Below are 20,054 nucleotides of genomic sequence, written 5' to 3'. Positions count from 1 at the left end.
CTTCACGTGTGTTTTTTCCATAGATCATCGTAACTAAGGCGTAATTGGTCAAAATTGAAAACTTCCTACAATTTTGTTAGTCAATAGTCAAGGGCGCAACGTATGACCTGGTAGATGACAACAATATAGAGAAATGACTTCTTTCCATAAAGAAACTTGTTTTTTTAGTTGATGAGTGAATCTAGGAATGTGTCTCAATGTAGTTAAGGCACTACATTGTCTTCTCTCTATATCAATTTTATTTAAGTCCATCTCAACAAGCTACTCCTCATAATATGAAAGGGAATACATGAAAGAATCCTTTTCCATTATTGTGGCCAAAGAAACGTATGAAGGTAGTACAAATTAAGATCAATACGATGACACAACAACATAAGGTGAGTGTGAATGAGCATAAGAGCATGTCATGTTAATGTAACAAATTGGGTGTGAGTGCATGTTTTTGGAAGGCTCAATATTGTGATAACAATTAGGTCATATAGTAAATGGTTGTTATTTGTTGAAGTGGAGTCAACAAATGGAAGAGTGATGATTTGGTCAACTTCAATAAACTCGGGTATAGAAGTAATGAGCCAAAAATTATGGCATTGACTTGGTAACCTTGATTTAATTGACACTGTCTACTTGATCATCTAATAGATATCTATATATACAAACTTCCCTTCTTGAACTTGATTAGATATTTAATAACAATTTTTCAATTTGTGACCAATGATTTAATAAAACAACATGATATAGTATACCAATGTAATTATCCACAATTCTTTATGACAACATGCATCTAGGAGTATTTAGTCAATGTTCCAAACCTAAAGCTTGGTTCATCTATAAGAAAAACAAATTTCAAAGAAGAGAAGTTTTGACCATATGCTATTGATAATGATCATGTAATGATGGAACATAATAGTCTAACACTCAATGAACTAAACTAATCTTTTCTAATAGCTCAAAATAACATGAAGGGAGACAAACACTTTTTGGTCTAAAATTTAGCAAGAATTACTGTAGATTGATGGAAATATATATATATATATATATATATATAGGATCTTAGTGTTACATAATGTTGTTTGCAATAGAATACGAGGGTGTTGATACATTTCTATATTGAGAACAATAATTTCCTCATTATCCAAAATTGTAATTTTGTGAAAGAATGCATAGCTAGATTCTAGTGATGCTAACTTAGAATAGGTAAAAAATTTGAAATTGTTTATCCTTCTTTTGAGGAATTATGTTGGAAAATACATTAATGTTTATATTTTAGTAATAATTATTACTCTTTGTAATGTTTTTATTGTTGTTGTTAATATTATTATTATTAAACAAAGTATTTTTCCAATATTGAAGAAAAAGGAACCAACTGCAACTAATCTTATATCCACCATCAATGTTTAGAATGTGAGGATGCTTGATAATTTTAATGGATTCTCTAAATTTATGCATAGAGTGGTTATCAATATCTTTTAGTACCCTCATAATTTTTTAGCATAGTTAGTGATTGGTATTATGGGAGTGCTCCATGAGAGCAAAAGTAGGCACACAATTAAGTTGGACATCAACTTCATGCTCTCTAAAATTTAATTGAAAATATTGACTAGTCCCCCTAATGTATGGTTTCTCATAGGGACATCGGATCTCATGCACCTGTTTATGATAACAAGGAACAATTGGATCTTCAACAAATTTCATGATCCTTTTAATCATATTCAAATATTTGAAAGTAGTGATGATGTTTTCTTGTAAGGATTTTGACAAGTATAAATTATGCTTGGGTATTAGGAAAGACAAATTTGAAGTCATGTTTTGTTCCCTTCTTTTTGAGTGTTATTCCATCTGTTTAAATCATCTCCTTAACATATGATTCCTTATATCTATTTTTCTTAAAAAATTGAAGAAAATAATATCTTTCTTGATGAAGCCATACTTTTGTGGCTAGAGTGCTTATGAAACCTAACTTTTGAGTAAGGTGATGATGTGAGTTCATATTAAGATGTTGTTCAGTATAGGTGGCCTTATGGTAAGTTGATTTATCATCTCTCTTTTTGGTTATTATCATATTAAGAAATGAAATGTTTTTATTTTTCTTAATCTCTATTATGAATTGAATATGTTTAAATTGCTTAAGTTTTGAACAAATTTATCGAACTCCTATTTGTCATGTGACCAAATCATGTTGTATCATAAATATACTATGTCCAAATCTTGGGTTTGAGAGAGTATTACTTTGTGAATTTGTATTCAAAACACTTCATTAAAGGGTTTCCACTATTAGAGAAAGTTAGAGTGAGTGATGAACCTAGCAATGCTGCTAGTTTAGTCATAGAACTCCCCAAAAAACTGAAAAAGATAATGTGAACGCTAGTATGTATCAACCCAATAATACTAAATTAAATCACTATAGTATCCATGGGTTCATCAAGAGGAATCTTTGTAAACAAAGAGACCACTTCCAAACTCACCACGAAAAGTTAAAAACATAAAGTGAACACGAGCATGTCTGAGCCCAATAATGGCATATTCAATGACATTCATTATAACATGCATAGGTTCATCAATAAATATCTTTGTAAACACAGAGACAACTTACAAACTAACGATGACATTGTGTGGTTCAAGAATAGTGTTCTTAACCACATGAACAAAGTGATTCTTTACCATATCAACAAAGCTACTTAAACACTTACACATTCAGTAAGAAGTTTTATGACCCACGAGATTTTAACACTTCAATTAGAAACGTGACTAATTCATAAACCAACGTGATGTAAATCTTAGTGCTAGTTTGGAAGTTGCAAATTTATTATCAGTAATGTAGTAGAGCATACACATTTTATTTTATTATCAACAATGTATTAGAGCATACAAATTTTATTGAAATAAAAAAAAAATAGGGGCTAATATTCACAAGTGGGTTAATTTCTCATGGGTGTTTCTAAAAAAACGATTCGTCAATTTCTATTTTTTGTAAAAAAGATTCGCCCAAATTTTATAGTATAAAATTATTTTACCTTAAAAATCGTCAAAATTTTATAGAGGCTATATAAAATCATTAGAAATTTTCCAATATGTTAACAAAGATATTTCTAGACTCGAATTGTTATAATTTGCATATTAGAGACTAATAATTTCTCTCTGAGAAAGTGAGCATGGGATAGACACAACACCCACCCAACACCACAAGAGAGATCCGTGCAAGCCCCATCAAAGAACCAACAACCCATGGAATGACGGCTTAAAGTGAGCCAAACACCCAACCTTCTTAATCTTGGGAGGGGAAACATACTCCATAAAGACAACACAAATCTTGTGGGACACCTAAGATACATCAAAATTCCAGTTTTCAAAGAGACATTTGTTTGTCTGTAGCCATATACCCCAAATGACGAAGATATGTAAGAAATTTATAACAGACCGCGTTGTTAGAATCAATCCAATCCTGAAGACATTCATCCAGGTTTCCTCCCATATAGGAGGATTTTATTAAGGAAATAAATAAGGTGGCATCCCAGATTTGTCTACCTCTCAAACAAAAGCATGTTTGAAGCACAAGACACAGATATTGGATATGATCCACCCTTTCTTGAGGGAATTATCCCATGTCAAAATTTTGTTTTCCAGGTGAGCCAAATGAAAATTTTGCATTTCAAGGGCCCCTAACCACCCCATGCATAGTTGAACAACCATTTGGAGACACACAAATCAAAGGTTTGAATATGAGAGGAGTAAGTTACCAAAGCAATGATTGATCTCTCTGTTGTTTTTGTGATAAACTCCTTCCAAAATTTTTCCTTCACTTGAATTTTGGAGCCTACTTATGATATCATGATTTGTCACCTCAAGTTGTTCATGGTCACTTCTTGATTGGTTGATATGTTTCTTATGAGATTCTAACTGTCAAGTCATTTTCTTTTACATGTTTAGCTTTTGATTCCTTCACAAGTGCACCTATTTCTTGCAAGCTTAGTAGTTAATGTCTATAATGCTTATGCAACCTCTCGAAATAAGCATGCATAACCACTCGTAACAGTGATTTTGTAGTCCTTCAGAATAAATATGTTGCAACTCATAGACCTTTTGCAACCCTTATTGATAGTTCTTGCATAGTCTATAAGGACAATATACTGCACAATCCATGCCGATAGTCAATACACAACATTATTTGATGATCTCTCTCACTCTTTGTGGAAATTGTATCATCATTTTAGTGACTTTTCTCAATTGTCGCTTTTGCATACCTTTTTCTTTCACATTTGTCGCTTTCACTTTTGCGACTATCGTTTTTTCTTGCTTTTGATTTCACAAGTGTTTATTTTTCTTTCTCTTCGCTTTAGCATGTGTTCCTTCACTTTCTTTATATTTTGCAAGTGTCATTTTTCACATTGTCTTGTTGTCGCAAGTGCCACTTTTCATTGTTTGTAATCTTGCATGTGTTGCACTTTGGCGCACCGCTAGAGGAAACTCTAGTGCACTCTTCTGCATTAGATAATCACATATATGATAAGAATATGTGCTAGAAACTCTCCCACACCTTAGATTACTTTTTTTTTGCAGTCGACACTTGTGTCATAACTTGCATTCTAAGTGCCGCAAAGCTACGTTTCAACTATTGCTCTTAGAAATAAGGGTTGCTTTATTGTCACTTCAAGGTATGCATGTTGATTTTGGGTATTGTGCATTCTATTAGCTTGTGGTGATGTCATACGAGTGTGAGATCATTATTCGAGGACTCGTTTACGTGCCTTGATATCTCTTGTCTCACTGATTCCACACTGTCATTTTTTGGATCTTTCACTGTCTGTGCAACTTTTCAAATTTTATCCCTCCTGGAACTGTGCACTGTGTAGTCTTAAGTCACAATGAAGCATATTTACCGCTTAGAACTATGCACAGGGTAGTCTCTACCTCCAAGAATTGTGCATTGTGCAATTCTAATGCTCACCCTATATCTTGCATTTGCAAACTGTGCAATCACTACTTAGTCATGCTTCCACTGTGCACTACACAATCTCAGTAGGAAGTCAAGCCTATCTTAGTCTTTGACTTGCTCAACTGCACAATCACTTTCCTCAATCCTTCCAAAACTGCACATTGTGAAATCAAAGGGAGCAAGCCTGCCTCACTGCATCATTAACTGCCTCAATTACACATGACCTTGACAATTCTTTCCTAATTGAAAATTACACAATTCCAGTGGACCATGTAGCCATTCTTGGGTTCTTGTAGCCGTTAACTGCATAATTCTCAATATCCTATTTTCAAAACCCTTGTTTGTTGCCTCATCACAATCACCATCTTCCATAAGTAAGAAAAGATAGAATAGGTGGTTTCCAGACTAATGTTGGCTTGTCATGAGTGGAATTCGTCTATAGATTTTATCATTTCAACATGGTAAGGTGATCCTCAAGGGAGGTCATCAAAGAAAGGCTACAAGAGAGAACTTCTGAAGAAGGTGCAGAAGAAAGAACCATCATTGAGAACATGAAAGAATCTTGGATCAAGACAAAGACATGACAACTCATGCTGACTTGGAGGGTTCTGACACTCATCTAGATCCTTTGAAGGATGAATATGAAGTACAAGGGATTTATGAAGTAGAAGGTATGAGGAAGTAGAAGGTATTTAGGATTTGATTCTTTCTCTATGGTTCTTAGGGAGGACATTGGGTTTTAATGGTGCTAAAACACTAGTGCAGTAGGCGCAATTTTCTATGTTCCAGTTTTACCAAATGAATGAATAAGAATTCAAATTCTGCTCACTTCTAATTAATTCAGTTATTAAGTAAATGAAGAACCAACCACATTCAATTTTTGAACAACAATCCCATTGTTTCTCATTGCATTGGATGAGGTTCTCTTAATCATGGGTCAGTTGCGGGGCGACGACTAATCAACCTGCAAAGTATTATCGGCGAGCCTTGATAAATTGAGTAGATGTCGTGGAACATAGTTATGTGGAGCATGCATATGAGAAACTAGAATGTGAGTGGAAGTAAGGAACATAAGGTTTTGATTCCTTCACTCCAACACATAGAAATATCCCACGCAATCTTAGCATCTTAGGGATGGGTGGGGGAAGGTTGGAACAACATCCCTCTAGTAAATCCCCAGGAATGGGCTAGTTGAGATGCCAATCCCATGGATTATTTCTGATGTTGTAGGAAAAACACCTGCTGAACCAATAGGCTCATATTTCAAAATAGAAGAAACCTTACTTTGATTGAATGAGAGCTACAAATAGATCAAGTAAGGACAACAACTTTCAAATGTTCCAAGTAAGGTTGAAGAGTAGAGAGGCCATATATTTAGGATGGATGCATGGCATGCTCCTAATGCAATTCTCAAGCATGTTCCCCTCATGTGAGGTCTCACATCACTATTGTCAAGCATGTACCCATGTACCATCAATGTTGTCAACTTTAAATTAAATTAAAATAATAACTAATCTTATGTTCACAACATATATTGGTGACTTAGAATAAAATAAAAGGATGTATGCACGCATTACACATGGTCGTAACATAAATTTACAAATTTTATTGACCAGAACAACCCACAAGTTACGAAAATTGGCTTGGACATGGTAAAATTTCAATGTTGATTTAACAAGGTAAACCACTGATTTGGTTACTAAATTGCAAGAGATGTCATCCTTACCCTTGCAAGTTATCCAAAATGACTCGATAATTTAGTGTCTGAATATTTGATAGTTCTAATGTGTTACTTTGATAATTACTTGAAACATTGAGTATATCGGTACACCTATCATGTGAATTATTTAATACATATCTCTTTAGTTATTGTTTACTTGGTAGTGTATGAAGCATTTATCATTAGTTTCCCCAAGGTATCACTTCTAAACAAAGAAGCCATTGAGCTCCCTTACTTGAGGAATTATGGTTAATCAACATTTCAATTATATTCTTTCAATAAAATAGTTGGAATTATTAATATTTTTTATTTTGGCGAAGGTTTTATGTAAATTAATGTTATTGCACTTATGTTGCAGATAAATGGTAATTTCCTAGCTATATCTAGGAGCATGGAACATTCATCTTTTTGCTACTTTATTGTCTCTTCGTATGAGGCTTTTTGTGAAAGACTCAGGTTGGTTCTCACTTCTCTGTGTAATGCAAGTTTTATGTAGTTTTCTCTTTTCTCTTTTCTGGGGTAAATGTGGATGCAAGACAGTTAGAAAATGCCACTATCTTTTCCTATAATGAAAGTTAGCTATTTTTTCTTCTGGAAGAAAAAAGGTAATATATTTTCATACCAATAGGGAATAACATATGTTGCTAGATTAAATGTGTTCAAGATGCAAATTTACTGTGTATATGGACAAGAAAATTCATATTAGGAAAATTTTCCCTAGAGGACAATTCTGCCAGCGATTATCACAATTGAGAGTGTGTTACTACAATGGTTTTTTATTTTTATAAAATACCATGTCTTTGAGTGGGAGAATATTGAATGGTAGAGGTCTCGGGAAACTATAAATTGGCAAAAAAAACAGATGAGAACGTTTCTTCTGCTTTCAAGGTTTGACTAATATTTTCAATTATTTTCTACTATTGGTTTGAATACATGGAAACTCAATTGCTAATTTCATTTGGAAGGCCTTGTTGTAGATTCTGAAACAAAGTTGCCGAATGACGTTCTAGTTTGTTTGATTTTTTCTTTGTCACTTGTAGTTTGTTACTTTACCTTGGTCACCTGACAAAGGTAGCTCCATTTCTCAACTCTTAGATCGAGGGGATTTGATTTAATTTAACGTATTAGAGAAGATGAAGAGGGTTTTTGGAGTCAAGGAACCTCCTCTATTTGTTCAAGATGTTGCTGAAAGGGTGCGAATTTATTTTTATCTCTATTTTTGTCATCCAACTTCCAATGTTTGAATGAAAATTTTATGACTCAATTCACTATCCACCAATTGATTAAATTTGGCATGGATTAATCTATAATTTCAGTTGAATCGGTTGTATTTCTCATAGGTTTTATCGACAAGTAATGTAGACCTACACTAGTATGTGGTGAAAGTTATTTTCTTGGACCATCTTGCTCATGCATGAATCATTGTGAAAGACAGACAACACAACATCCTTGTTATGAAGGAAGAGGAATGTGTTGGCTACCAATTTTGGAATTCAAAGAGAGAAGAAGAAATATAGCAAACTAAGGGTATAAAAATTGTGAATGATTCTTTTTAGAGGATCCCAAAGTAAAGGCACTAGGTCATAGTGAATTTTACAGTGTTTATTTGTTCAACGTCGAGAATGTTTAGTATCAAAGCCTTGTTTTAAACATTCACACAAACAAATTAGGAATTTGGAACCAATTGAAATTTTAAATTTCTCGTTGGTGTGGTTGCATCTTACACCTCAATATACAATACTATATAACATGTTAGTGGTTTTCTCTCTCTCATTGTTTTTCTCTTTTAACATATTTTAGAATTAATGTTTCAATACCCCATTTTTATGGTTAGTCTTCAATAATCATACACTTTGGATTGTTTAGTATAATCATAATTGTAATTAAAATGAATAATATAATATTTTTTAATAATTATTTATTAATGTTTATGGATGAGATTTGATTTTGCATTTTACAACTCACTATACGATATATGATATTATGTAACATAACTTGACTTTCCAGTAATCATTGTTCTTTCTACAGGTACAATCCTATATACAATATTGTGATTTTCTAATCTCCATTATTCACTGCCTAGGTCACTGCCCAGAACTCAATCACACTTTTAGAACTGAAAGATAACAACCAAATAATGATATAAATGCAATTACTTGAACAAGAACTTGATTGGACCCCTACTAGCCATGACATGCATTTCGTCAAACATATCACAAATATGTAATCTACATGTTTAAACAACAAATCTGAGCATAGGAATCTCATACTTATCTGAGAATCGCTAAGAAGCATTGTTCCCTTACATCATTAGATGCGTTATCAACTATTAGGTCATATATACATTGTTCATTAATTTACAAATAAAAACATGAGGAGAGCCATACATCATCACTATTATAATACATGATTATAACCAGCATAATAACAACAAAAATATCAAGGATACATCAGCCATAGAATCCACATATAAATGAATACATTTATGCATAAGATGATAAGGAAAGGACCTCTTGTTAATGAATGCAAAAGCCAACCCGGTATGGGACTACCACGTTCCACCCAACCATAGATTGGCTGAGCCAAATCTCTCTTCATCCAATCACCCCCATGCCATATTCCAAGCATGAATGTGGGACTCAAACCAAAAGAACCAACTAGGGCATCTCGAGGCTAAACCACGTCACCATCATCAATAGAAGCCAGGCTTTATCGTAATCCATCCTAGATCACTAGGCCAAACAATAAACACGTAATAACAGGCTTTACCATGATCTCTACCAGATCACTAGGAAAAACAAGCATGGATGCCACCGGATTTCTCCACCTACACAATGAGGAATTTTCCTGTCTCCTAGTCTCTCATGCTTTACCGCAATTGACACCGTATAATTAGGCCCTAAACCAAGACCCACTCTCCAAGCTTTACCTCATATCCCATCCCGACATTACTAGGCTTGAAGGAGAGCACCCACCTCTAGGCTTTACCGTATATCTTTCCATTCACCAGTCGAGGATTCCCAAGCCCACCGAGGCAACAAAAATATTGGCTTTACCGCAACCCACAGTCCAGTTCAGGGGTTACTATTCCATGTGTTCTATTATTCAGAGATCCACCTCACTCAACTTCGAATGCATCTGACAATCCAGCTCAACCAAATCATGTGAACCCCATCACACCATGGTTATCCGGAAATGGCAAGGCTAGGCTGAAAAACACTATCACACCTAGCAAAACCCGTGCCATAACAGAAAATAACCACATGAAATACCATGCATGCCAAATCAAGCAAGGAAATCACATATGCAAATTAATACCTACAAAGAATCCTGTTGTAGCTACTTGATCATGTTCTTCCTGGCTTTCCCTTCCTTCCTCTTGCCTTCTTTTCCTTTCTTGATCCAATGCCAAAGTGCTCCAAGAAACCTGTAAGTGCCCAAGAGTGAGAGAGAGTGAGAGAGAGAATAATGAGAGAGGTCAAAAACTGAACTGACAAAAGTCTTACACTGACCAAGCGTGCCCACTGATCCTTAGAAGCCTTTTTATAAATGAGGCCTCTATTTTCTTCATTTTCCATTATTTTCCTTCATTTTCCTCCTCACATGCAACATGTGACCTTTCACCTTCCTTTTCTCCTAATTTCTATTATTTTCATAAATAAATGTGCCAAAAATGCCATTTTTCCTTTCCAAATCCTTTGCCATTGCCTTTACCATAATAACTGAAATGAACACCCACTGATCTAGAATTTATCCAGGACAAAGAATTAAAGGTATTATAGACTCATGTGCATGGATGTGCCTATGTTACTTTATGCAACAAATCGATAAGATTGTGAAATACATAGACATTGAAGCAGTTAGAGAAAAACATAACAGGCAAACATGTAAACACAACAAGTTTAATAAGGAGTTCACCCAATACTCCTGGGCTACGTCTCCCGGTCCAGCCTTTAGTGGTGGCCTCTCTATTATGTTCTCAAAGCAGAGTTTTTAAAACAGTGAGATCAATTTGAGTCTCACTCAACAGATGTAAATCAGTAGGACTGGACTTGGATCCCCTAAATCTCTGGAGTACACAGACTCTCCTTATTGAAACTCGACCTGTATTGGTCATAGTAGTGTGAGCCCATTCTGAGACTCATACATGACAGGCCTATGTCAAGGAGTTTGCTTGAACCTACCAAGCCTTCTCTGGAGTACACGGACTCTCTGGCTTTGTCTCGATGTTGCCTTTGCTCTGCAGGTCAACTCGACTTACTTTCTCTGTTCTCTGCTCTTAGCTTTCTTACTCGCTTTTCTCACTGCTTTGTCTATGTTAGTTCGTGGCTTTAAAGCTAATCTACTTTCTGATTGTTTGTTTTTTCTTCTCGGCATTCTTATTATTTTGCCTCTGTCCATTTAAATTCCCCTGTTCTGCATCATCATCACTGTGTAATGCTTCACAGGGAGGTGGCCACCTATTTCATAATGAACCGAGTGTCAATTCTCTTGGAAATGTTTGAACGGTCGTTATTTCCGTTTAACTCCCAGATTGCCTGCGAACATGATTCTTATGCTAACTCATCGTTCATGCCAGACTTCAAACTTTATACAACTCGGCTTGTTTACCCCATTGAATCCGGTCATTCGTCGGATCGCATGTCCATCGTCGATCTAGAGCCTCCAGATCCTACGATCTCCATCCATATTGGGCAGGTAAGTTGCATGACGCTTACTCGTCCTATGTGAGTGGTTTTCTCTCTCTTCCGCTGGATGCGTGGCACCCAGTGTGTGGCATTGGGCGGGACTCGGTTGAAACCACTTACCGCTTGAATCCCTTTCGATATCTTGCCGGTTTTCATGTGGGACCCGTCACTGACGGAATCGGTGAATTCCGTAGGGTTTTTGACTTTTCGGGTCTGGGTTGCTCAGGGCTTTTCCATCTTTGAGGGGTTTGCCTGGCAATATGCAATTAGCGATGATTAGCGACTTTTCACTAATTGCATATCAGAAACCTCCCCCGTTTCTCAAAAGGACCTCCCGTTTTGTTGTTTCATGGCAGCGCGCATTACCATGGGTCAATGGTCTGCGCTCTTGACCGAGGGTCCTCGTTTCTCCATGTTTCTCACAAATTACAATTGTTTCGAGGGTATTTCTGATAAGCTCAACCTTTGTAAGTCTTTAAAACTTGGGCATAAATTTTATAGAGTTATAAAAACTTAGAGAATTCTTTAGGATCCAATTCGGATCACCCACTAGGATGTTTTTCCAAACATTCAACTTGGAATAAGTGTCCCATGACTGTGGTCTTATATATTTATATGAATTTTTAACCAGTGTTGTTACAAAAGCCTCCCCCTTAGAGGAACATCATCCTCGGTGTTTAATGAAGCCTATAACGAAAAATATTGCTGAAAGAAAAATACATTGCCCATGGAGCTTTATAACACAACTCGTTGCAGTATTTACATTGACCATCTGCTAAAACATGACAAACATACCGTTTACAAGAGATTTATAACACAACTCATCACGGTATTTACAATAATAACCACATATACATGCATACACATTTGCTTCACCAAACAAATAATCATACTACCTATGGAGCTTTATAAATATAGTTTGATACAATATTTACAATAATACACACATATACATATATGCACATTTTCTCAACTAACGAATAGAAGGATACAATGCTTGCATCTACAACAAGGGAATCCAGAGGCTCACACCTCCACCCTGAAATTAATACCATGATTCACCTCCTTACTAGGAAGTCCTGAATCCACTGCAAAGTCAAACTACATCCGATGCATAATGCTATAATCCTATGCCACTTGTCCTCTCAGTGAACAGTTACCGGCTCATTGTTCTAGGGCACACTCCTAATGTGCATTTGATTCCATCCGAAAATGATAATGACCAAAACAAATTCATCCACGGAATTACCTTCTCTGCTACACAGTCCCTCGGGAAATCTGGTCACCCCCTTCCATGCAATCACTCACCTTCCAAGTTCCCCGACATCCCCTATCTCGGCCGATCCATCCCTTGGAAAGGCTTCCTCACATCGGAAGGTCAAACAACCAAGGCATATACCAACCTCAAAACCATCATACTAGTCATATCATGCTCATGGAAATCAATGGACACTATTGGGTACCAGTGTCCCACATTGGCCTTGCTCCTCAAGTGCTTTACTAGCATAATGCACATGTTCCGATTTATTTCACTGTTGCTGCTAATTCTTGCAGTTGATTTCAACCACCCAATCAAGCATTTTAGTTCTTCCTATAGCCAGCATGTAACTTCCATTAGATTTAAAATAAATTGAAATAAATTCACATCATACCTCATTAGTAGTTTGTCAATAAGGTATATTTGCAATCTTGTTTACTTCCTATCACAACAAGTCAAACTATCATATTTGATCAATTCATCATGTATAAACATATCACATCTAGTTAGCTCAAAACACAACCATCATAATAAAAATCATAGATCACAAGTACCCATCATAAACTAGAATCATAGATCACATGTAATCATCATAGAACAGAATAAAAAATCACATGTGTTACACGTCATTTTGTCGCCTTAGGAAAATGACCATCAGTTTGGATCTTTCTCTATCCACAAATGTGTCCCAAGAGAATTCCCATGCAAAGTTAGAATCTTAATTATCCCAAAGAAAGTGGAATTCCTAGATCCCAATGTATAAAACCTTGTTTTTGGCTACCTACACAGTTTCCTAGTTGATTTCTACGCATACATAGAGAATACCATTAAAAGTTGTGCATAATTACGCATTGTCTTACACTGTGACTTGTGAACATGACTTAACACACGTAAAAATAAAAAATAAAGTCTAGAAGCATTATTGGTAGCATCTATCCCAACCAACAAGCTTCAAATGGGTGCTTATTCAGTTCTGATCCATCCCATGATTGAGCAACACAACTTCCTTTGTGGAACCCCTATTCCAGTATTAATGGATCTTAACCCTTGGAGAATGGATCCAAAACTTCCCATTCTTGGCCTATAAAGCGATTATAGGTCTGAGGATGGGAAAATGATTGTTAGAAGTAGATTTATGCTATTGAGATTAGGTTGGAAGGCTTTTCTTGCAAGGGAGAGGGTTGGAAATTGTAGAAGGGACTTGCAACATCAAGGCTATATGGTTGTAAGGGTTTTCTCTAGTTTTATGAATATAAAAGAAATTGTTCTTCATCAATTACATATTTATTGATTTAATTTGTAGGATTTCTTGATCACCTACATGGATTTTGGTTTCATATTGATAAGTTTATGATATATAATTGGTTAATTAGTCCATTTATCTCTTTGGTTATATGTTGTATACTTTGATCTCTTGTTTTTTTTTGTCTTTGCATATCTCTTTCAGGATAGTATGGAGGAGTTGTCAGGAGAAACGAGAGAACATATAGAGCACCAAGGAGCAAATGGTCGAAAGATTTGAGGGACTTCATCAATCATTTCATTAAATCGGTAAGAGGACTCTATCATTATATTTTCTTTCAGTCAATCAGAGTCTAGAGAAAGATAGTAGTTCATGTTTGTTTGTTACTAAGTTTCTTTGAAGTCTAAGGAGATCACTCTTGTCCTCAAGAGGGATAAGTCCACATAACAAATTGGCAACTATACTGGGGACTCATTTCAATCTCCATTAATTTTACTTGTTTTATCTTTTCAACCTGCTGCATAATCCTTCCTTGAGTGTCTGGAAATTTTATAAATTTGGATTTTGGGTTGGTTTGATTTATGTTTTACTTTTTCTGAATTTTCCCTGTTGTGCACACTTTTACTTTAGGCACAGTGTGAACTTTTGTGCATTTCAATTTTAACAACAGAGCGTATTCACACTGGTTTACTCCAGAGCCAACGCACATGACTGGAACTTTTGAAAAAACTCAGTTATGTCCTCATTAAATCCAAACTTTTGGTTTTTTCCTGTTGTTTGACACTTGGTTGAACCTCCTATGAGTGATTGTTAGTCTAGCTGAGTGTTATGAAGAGTTTTACTTTTTATTATCTTCCTTTTACAAATTGGGCTATGGTCTTATCCCATGAATGATTGATTTATCAAAAGGGAGATATCTTAATTTTGTCTTCTTGATTGTCTATCTTTCTTATGTCGATTACATCTGGTTTTGAGTCCAATTTTCTCTTTTGTAAAAGCTTTTTTGTGTGTGTCAAAATCAATTATTTGATAGATTAGGTATTGTGCATATCATGACATTTGCAGCTCTCGTGTTTGATTCACAATACTGGATAATCCAAAAAAATAGGGCGACATCCCCGTCCTTTCCCATATTACAGCTAGAATGCAGGGAAATAATTTGTCTCTTCGGCAAAAGATAGAGCATCATGCCGAACCCTTAAATTCTTCTGCAACCCTTCACTTTGCCTTCGTGAAAGTGTTATTTCTATCCCATTTTGCAAAAGGAATTATGATAAGAACTTTAACTTCGTCTTCCCGGGTGCGATCAAACTTAAACTACTTTCAGACCTGCAACCACATACTTCTTGCATTAGTTTCGAAATGGAAAATCATTTTTCTTTATGCTTTTGAAGTGTTCATGAACCATACTTTTGCTGCAAGCGAATTCATAACATTCCATTAAAGACAATTCATTTTTACTCATTATTGATTTCTTGTTGCATTTTTTGAATTTTTGAGTGATTGTATGAAAAGAGAGATTTCTTGTTTGCTTGTGTTATTGGGCAAAGTGAAAATTTGAAATTGTTTTCAATATTCGGGTGATTTTCAATTGGATATTTGCATTTTATAAAAACGTTATAATGGGGTTTAGAATTTTTGTTTGTGTTTCAGTTGAAAAAGTGAAAGACTCTTTCCTTACTTTAGATAGATTTTCATTGAAACAAAAGATTACATCATTATTTTCAATTGCATTAGGATTGCGTCGTCATAACTTCATCAAGTTTCACATCCATTACCTTTGCGTAAACAATAACTATTAAAATCAACGCTAATTAAAATCGATCTAGAAAGTTTATTCTTAGGACTCTTTTCCACCTACAATATTTTAGGTTGTAGGGATTTAGAATAGGGAAGTGAGTAAACTTTCCAAAGCTGCACACAAGCACTAGAATCTTGTGATAGGGAGATAAATCCAATTCTATGGGAATCTCTCCTTACAAAGGAGTTAAGCATGGGATCCTATCAGACTTGGTGAAGTGATCATACCCACTTCATTGGCAATGGTATAGTAATTGACATGTATTACAATGATGCTACAAGGTACTCGGGGTCACTTGAAAGTAAACCTCCAATTAACATTGTTGAGGAGCTTTCAAGGGGATTCAACTTTGTTACTTTGCCCTTGCATGTACGTTCGATCTCTGACTGTTCCCTCAAGTATAATTGTTGTATTTGGTAACCTTAGTGACCATAATCCTAGGGCTATTTCTTGAGGTGATGACAGAGGGAAGGTCCTGCTGTACCTAGAATAGATGTTGACTAGACTCACTTGGAATTTTTGGAGGGTAATGTTTGCTTGAGATGGAATACGTGAAGTTCCTTGCACAATATTGTTTCATTAAGCAGGTTTTTAGTGTAATTGGTTCTACTCTATCTATCTACAACCAATTTTCTCTTTGATATATGCGACGTTGGATTTCATTGCCAACTAGTTATTTCATTGTGAAAAGCTTGTTTTCATGGCTTGAATCCTTAGATTTTTTAGCATGTGTTAATAGTTTGTTTTTACATTTTAGAGACCTTGGGATTGGATTGGAAATATTGTTTGATTTTGTGACAAATAATCCTGGTTGAATCACCAAGGCATTCACGTAGAATGCGAGGTCAACCTCCTGAATACACACCTAGTCAATTGGAAAAGATAAAAATTGAAAGGTCCAAAGTTAACAAGATCAAAAACCTTAGAAGAACATGAAACATCAACAATTTTACAATCTGAGACAGTAGAAACTGAAGTGAAGCCAACCCAAGAAATAGAACCAGCCATAATTTCTTTTGGTCCAGTGATTACCAAGTAGTTCACACTAAATTTGACACTGGTGAAGTTTCAGATACTGGAATAACTGAACCAGAGGTAGAAGAACCTAAGTTTAAAGTTTCTTAACCCGATTCACCTTTGGATGTTATAGCTCCTACTCCTGAGCCACCTTCACCTCAAAGGAGGCTAACAATTATGACTAGATTACCTATTGGATTAATTAAAATTGAAGACATTACCAGAAATGAAGAGACAGAAACACCTCATTCTCCATTTACCAGTAGTGAAAACTTTTACCCAAGAGTTCCTTTCTCTCTTTTCCAACCCGACCATTGGTATTCTACCACTTTTATTTTTGTAGGTCATAATTTGTCACCACCATGCATCCCTTTTTATTCACCAGAGAGAATTATGTCATAAATTCCTATTGGGAGCCAACCCATTGATTCATCTATGTTTACCAGCTCCGTGGAATCACTATTTTATGGTGGTCCATCAGTTAATTCTAGATAGAAGTCACTTACTGGGACCTTTTCAGGAGTTAATTCTTCTCCCCAAGCTTCTACTTTGTCATTTGGTTTATCTACATCTACTATTTAGAGCTTGAATTCCATGCCCGAAGCGCTTACTGCATTAGACCAACAAATTCACATGGTTTTTTGTAATTCAAATAACCTTCAAGTAACTTTTATTGGTGTTTATTACCAGCCTGGGGGGAAACCACCTTATCCTCCACTTGGAGGAAAACCTATTACTTGGGCTCAACCATTTACTAGAACTTATGGTAAGATACCTCAGCCCAGTCTAGGTCAACCTGTTGTAAATCAACCTTTACTTGGTACTCCTTACCCTAGGAAAAACACTATTTGGAATCATGATTTTACTCACCAGTATGGTGTAGTTGCTCCATAAGTGCAACTTAATCAACCTATTCAACCTATTAGACAAATTATTCCTCAAATACATGTTCCAGGTATTTCCGTACCTATCCAACAGCATGATCAGGGGATTCCTCAAACAATTATCCAACAACTTGTCTAATGAATTCCTCAAACACCTGTTCAACAACCGATTCAATGACCTATTAAGAGTTTACCATAGACCCTTGTTCAAACATCTGTTTCGCCATCGGTTCTAGCTTCTCCTCCAACACTTATTTTAGGAGTAACATAAACAACTGTTCCAGTAACCCCCCAAATATATGTTCCTCAAAATACTGAGGAAATCCAGCAGAATTTTTCTTATCAAACTGTTCCTATGGTCTAATCTATACCACAGATTCCTATCGGGAAACCCATTTTAGGAACAATGCAAACACCTTTCTAAGGTCAAGCTCTTCAAAGCCCTCCTTTTCAAGGCCAAGCTTACCAGGTTCCACCTTTTCAAGGACAAGTTTTGCAAAGTCCCCCTTTCCAAGGTTAAACTTTCCAAAACCAACATTTTCAAGGTTAATTTATTCAAAGTCAACCAGTTCAAAGTCAATTTGTTCAAGGTCAACCTTTGCAAGTTCAACTTGTATAGGGGAAATATTACTTAGGTAAAATGGGTCAAGTTTAACCTTTTCAGAGTCAATTGTACCCCGATCATACTTATCAAGTCCCTTTTCAACCTCAACCTGGTATGGTTCACCCTGGTTACCCTGGTGGAATTCTAATTCCAACTGCACAGCTTATTCCAGGATGTCTTGAGCATCCTCCTCTAGGGTTTGGTCTTAACTCGAAAGGTTATCAATCTTTACCACAAGACCCTAATGAGCAGTTACCATTTATTGCAACCTTAGATTTACCAGATTTATCCTAGTTAACCAACGATCCTATTTATTATTATCCTTATTGGTCGATGATTCCTACCAAGTTACCGAGTGACATACCCAAATTTGAAGGCAAATTGGGAGAAGACCCATCCAATCATGTGATGACATATCATCTTTGGTGTGCATTGAATTCTTTAATTGATTATTCCATCCATCTTCACCTTTTCCAATGAACTTTAACCAGTTTGGTAGCCCAATTGTACATTGAGCTACCTCATGCTTCTTTCCATAAATTTAACTCCCTAGAAATAATTTTTTAACACACTTTCAGTTACCAATTCATTATGATACTAGTACTGAAATATTGAATTCTTTAACACAATCAAAATAGACTCACATTTCCGATCATATTCATGAATAGAGACGTAGACGTTGCTTAGTCAATTTTTTTATTCCAGATTAGATTTTAGGTGAGTTTTTTACAAAGTCACTTCTTCCCATTATTATAGAGGATGTTGTTAAGGGAGGTGTTGTCATGGAAGAGCAGGTAATTCCTTGTGCCCAATATTTAGACTTAATCTACACTCAATCTGGCACTTTGTATAATAAAATCCTGAATTTACCATGCGCTACAGGTGAATCAATTATTACGTCTCCTACATGATCTAATGTCGTTGATGGTATTATATGTTATGTTATCCAATAGTCTAAGGGGAAAAAGAAAAATTATAAAAGTTCTCATACTTTGGACATACAAGATACATCATCTGAAAGCCTTTCTCTGGAAACTATTTTCAAGATTAATGTCATAGAATCATCTACTAGCAAGACAAAATCGACCGGAGGTAAACAGAAGGGGAAAGGTAAATCGAAAAAAAATGCTTCTTAGAAAGAGAAACCTGCTAAAATTGAGCCTACTGACAAAACATGAAAACTTCATTATCCTTTCCTTATTTGTAATGATGATCACTATACGAAGGAATGCCCACATCAGGTAGAAGTTTCCAAATTTATTAAAGGTTGTTGTGAAACCAGCTCAAGAAAAGATAGAAAAGATAGATCAACGCCTTAGAATTCAGCCTCTTCGAGGGGGCAACCTCCTTTACATTACATAAATGAACAATTCTTGGATGATACAAATGACAAAACCTCCTTTCTATATATAGGAGTCTAAGGAGTCACAATATAATCCAGCCGACCTAACAATAATAATATAAAGCCACAAAAATAACAATAGAGGGATTCTATGGGGCACATAAATAACAATATGGGGGTAATAGGGGCACAACAATATAAATAAGGGGTATAACTACAATAGTAATGGGGTAATCACTAGTATTATAGGGACCCAACATGCCCCTCTCCTTCAAAAAAGTGTTGTCCTCAACGCTTGAGTAGTTCTGGATACTTCTGCATAAAATTCTCATCCTCCCATGTGGAATCTTCAGCGGATAAGTTCTTCCACTTGATAAGATACTCTGAAATTGATCGATTTCGTAGCTGTCGAGTTCTTGTTTCTGTGACTGCTTCCGGTTCCAATATAATTTTTCCTTCCTCGTCAAGTTCTGGCAATATTGTTTGAACTGGGAGCTTGTCGCCTATAACCTTCTTTAAACATGAAACATGGAAAACTGGGTGCAATCGAGAAGCTGCAGGAAGCTC

This window comes from Pinus tabuliformis, chromosome 4_1 (genome assembly GCF_031772625.1).
Source record: "Pinus tabuliformis cultivar Carrire ecotype Pingquan chromosome 4_1, CPIR1, whole genome shotgun sequence".
In the NCBI taxonomy this organism is placed as follows: domain Eukaryota; kingdom Viridiplantae; phylum Streptophyta; class Pinopsida; order Pinales; family Pinaceae; genus Pinus; species Pinus tabuliformis.
This window is presented reverse-complemented; position numbering follows the sequence as displayed.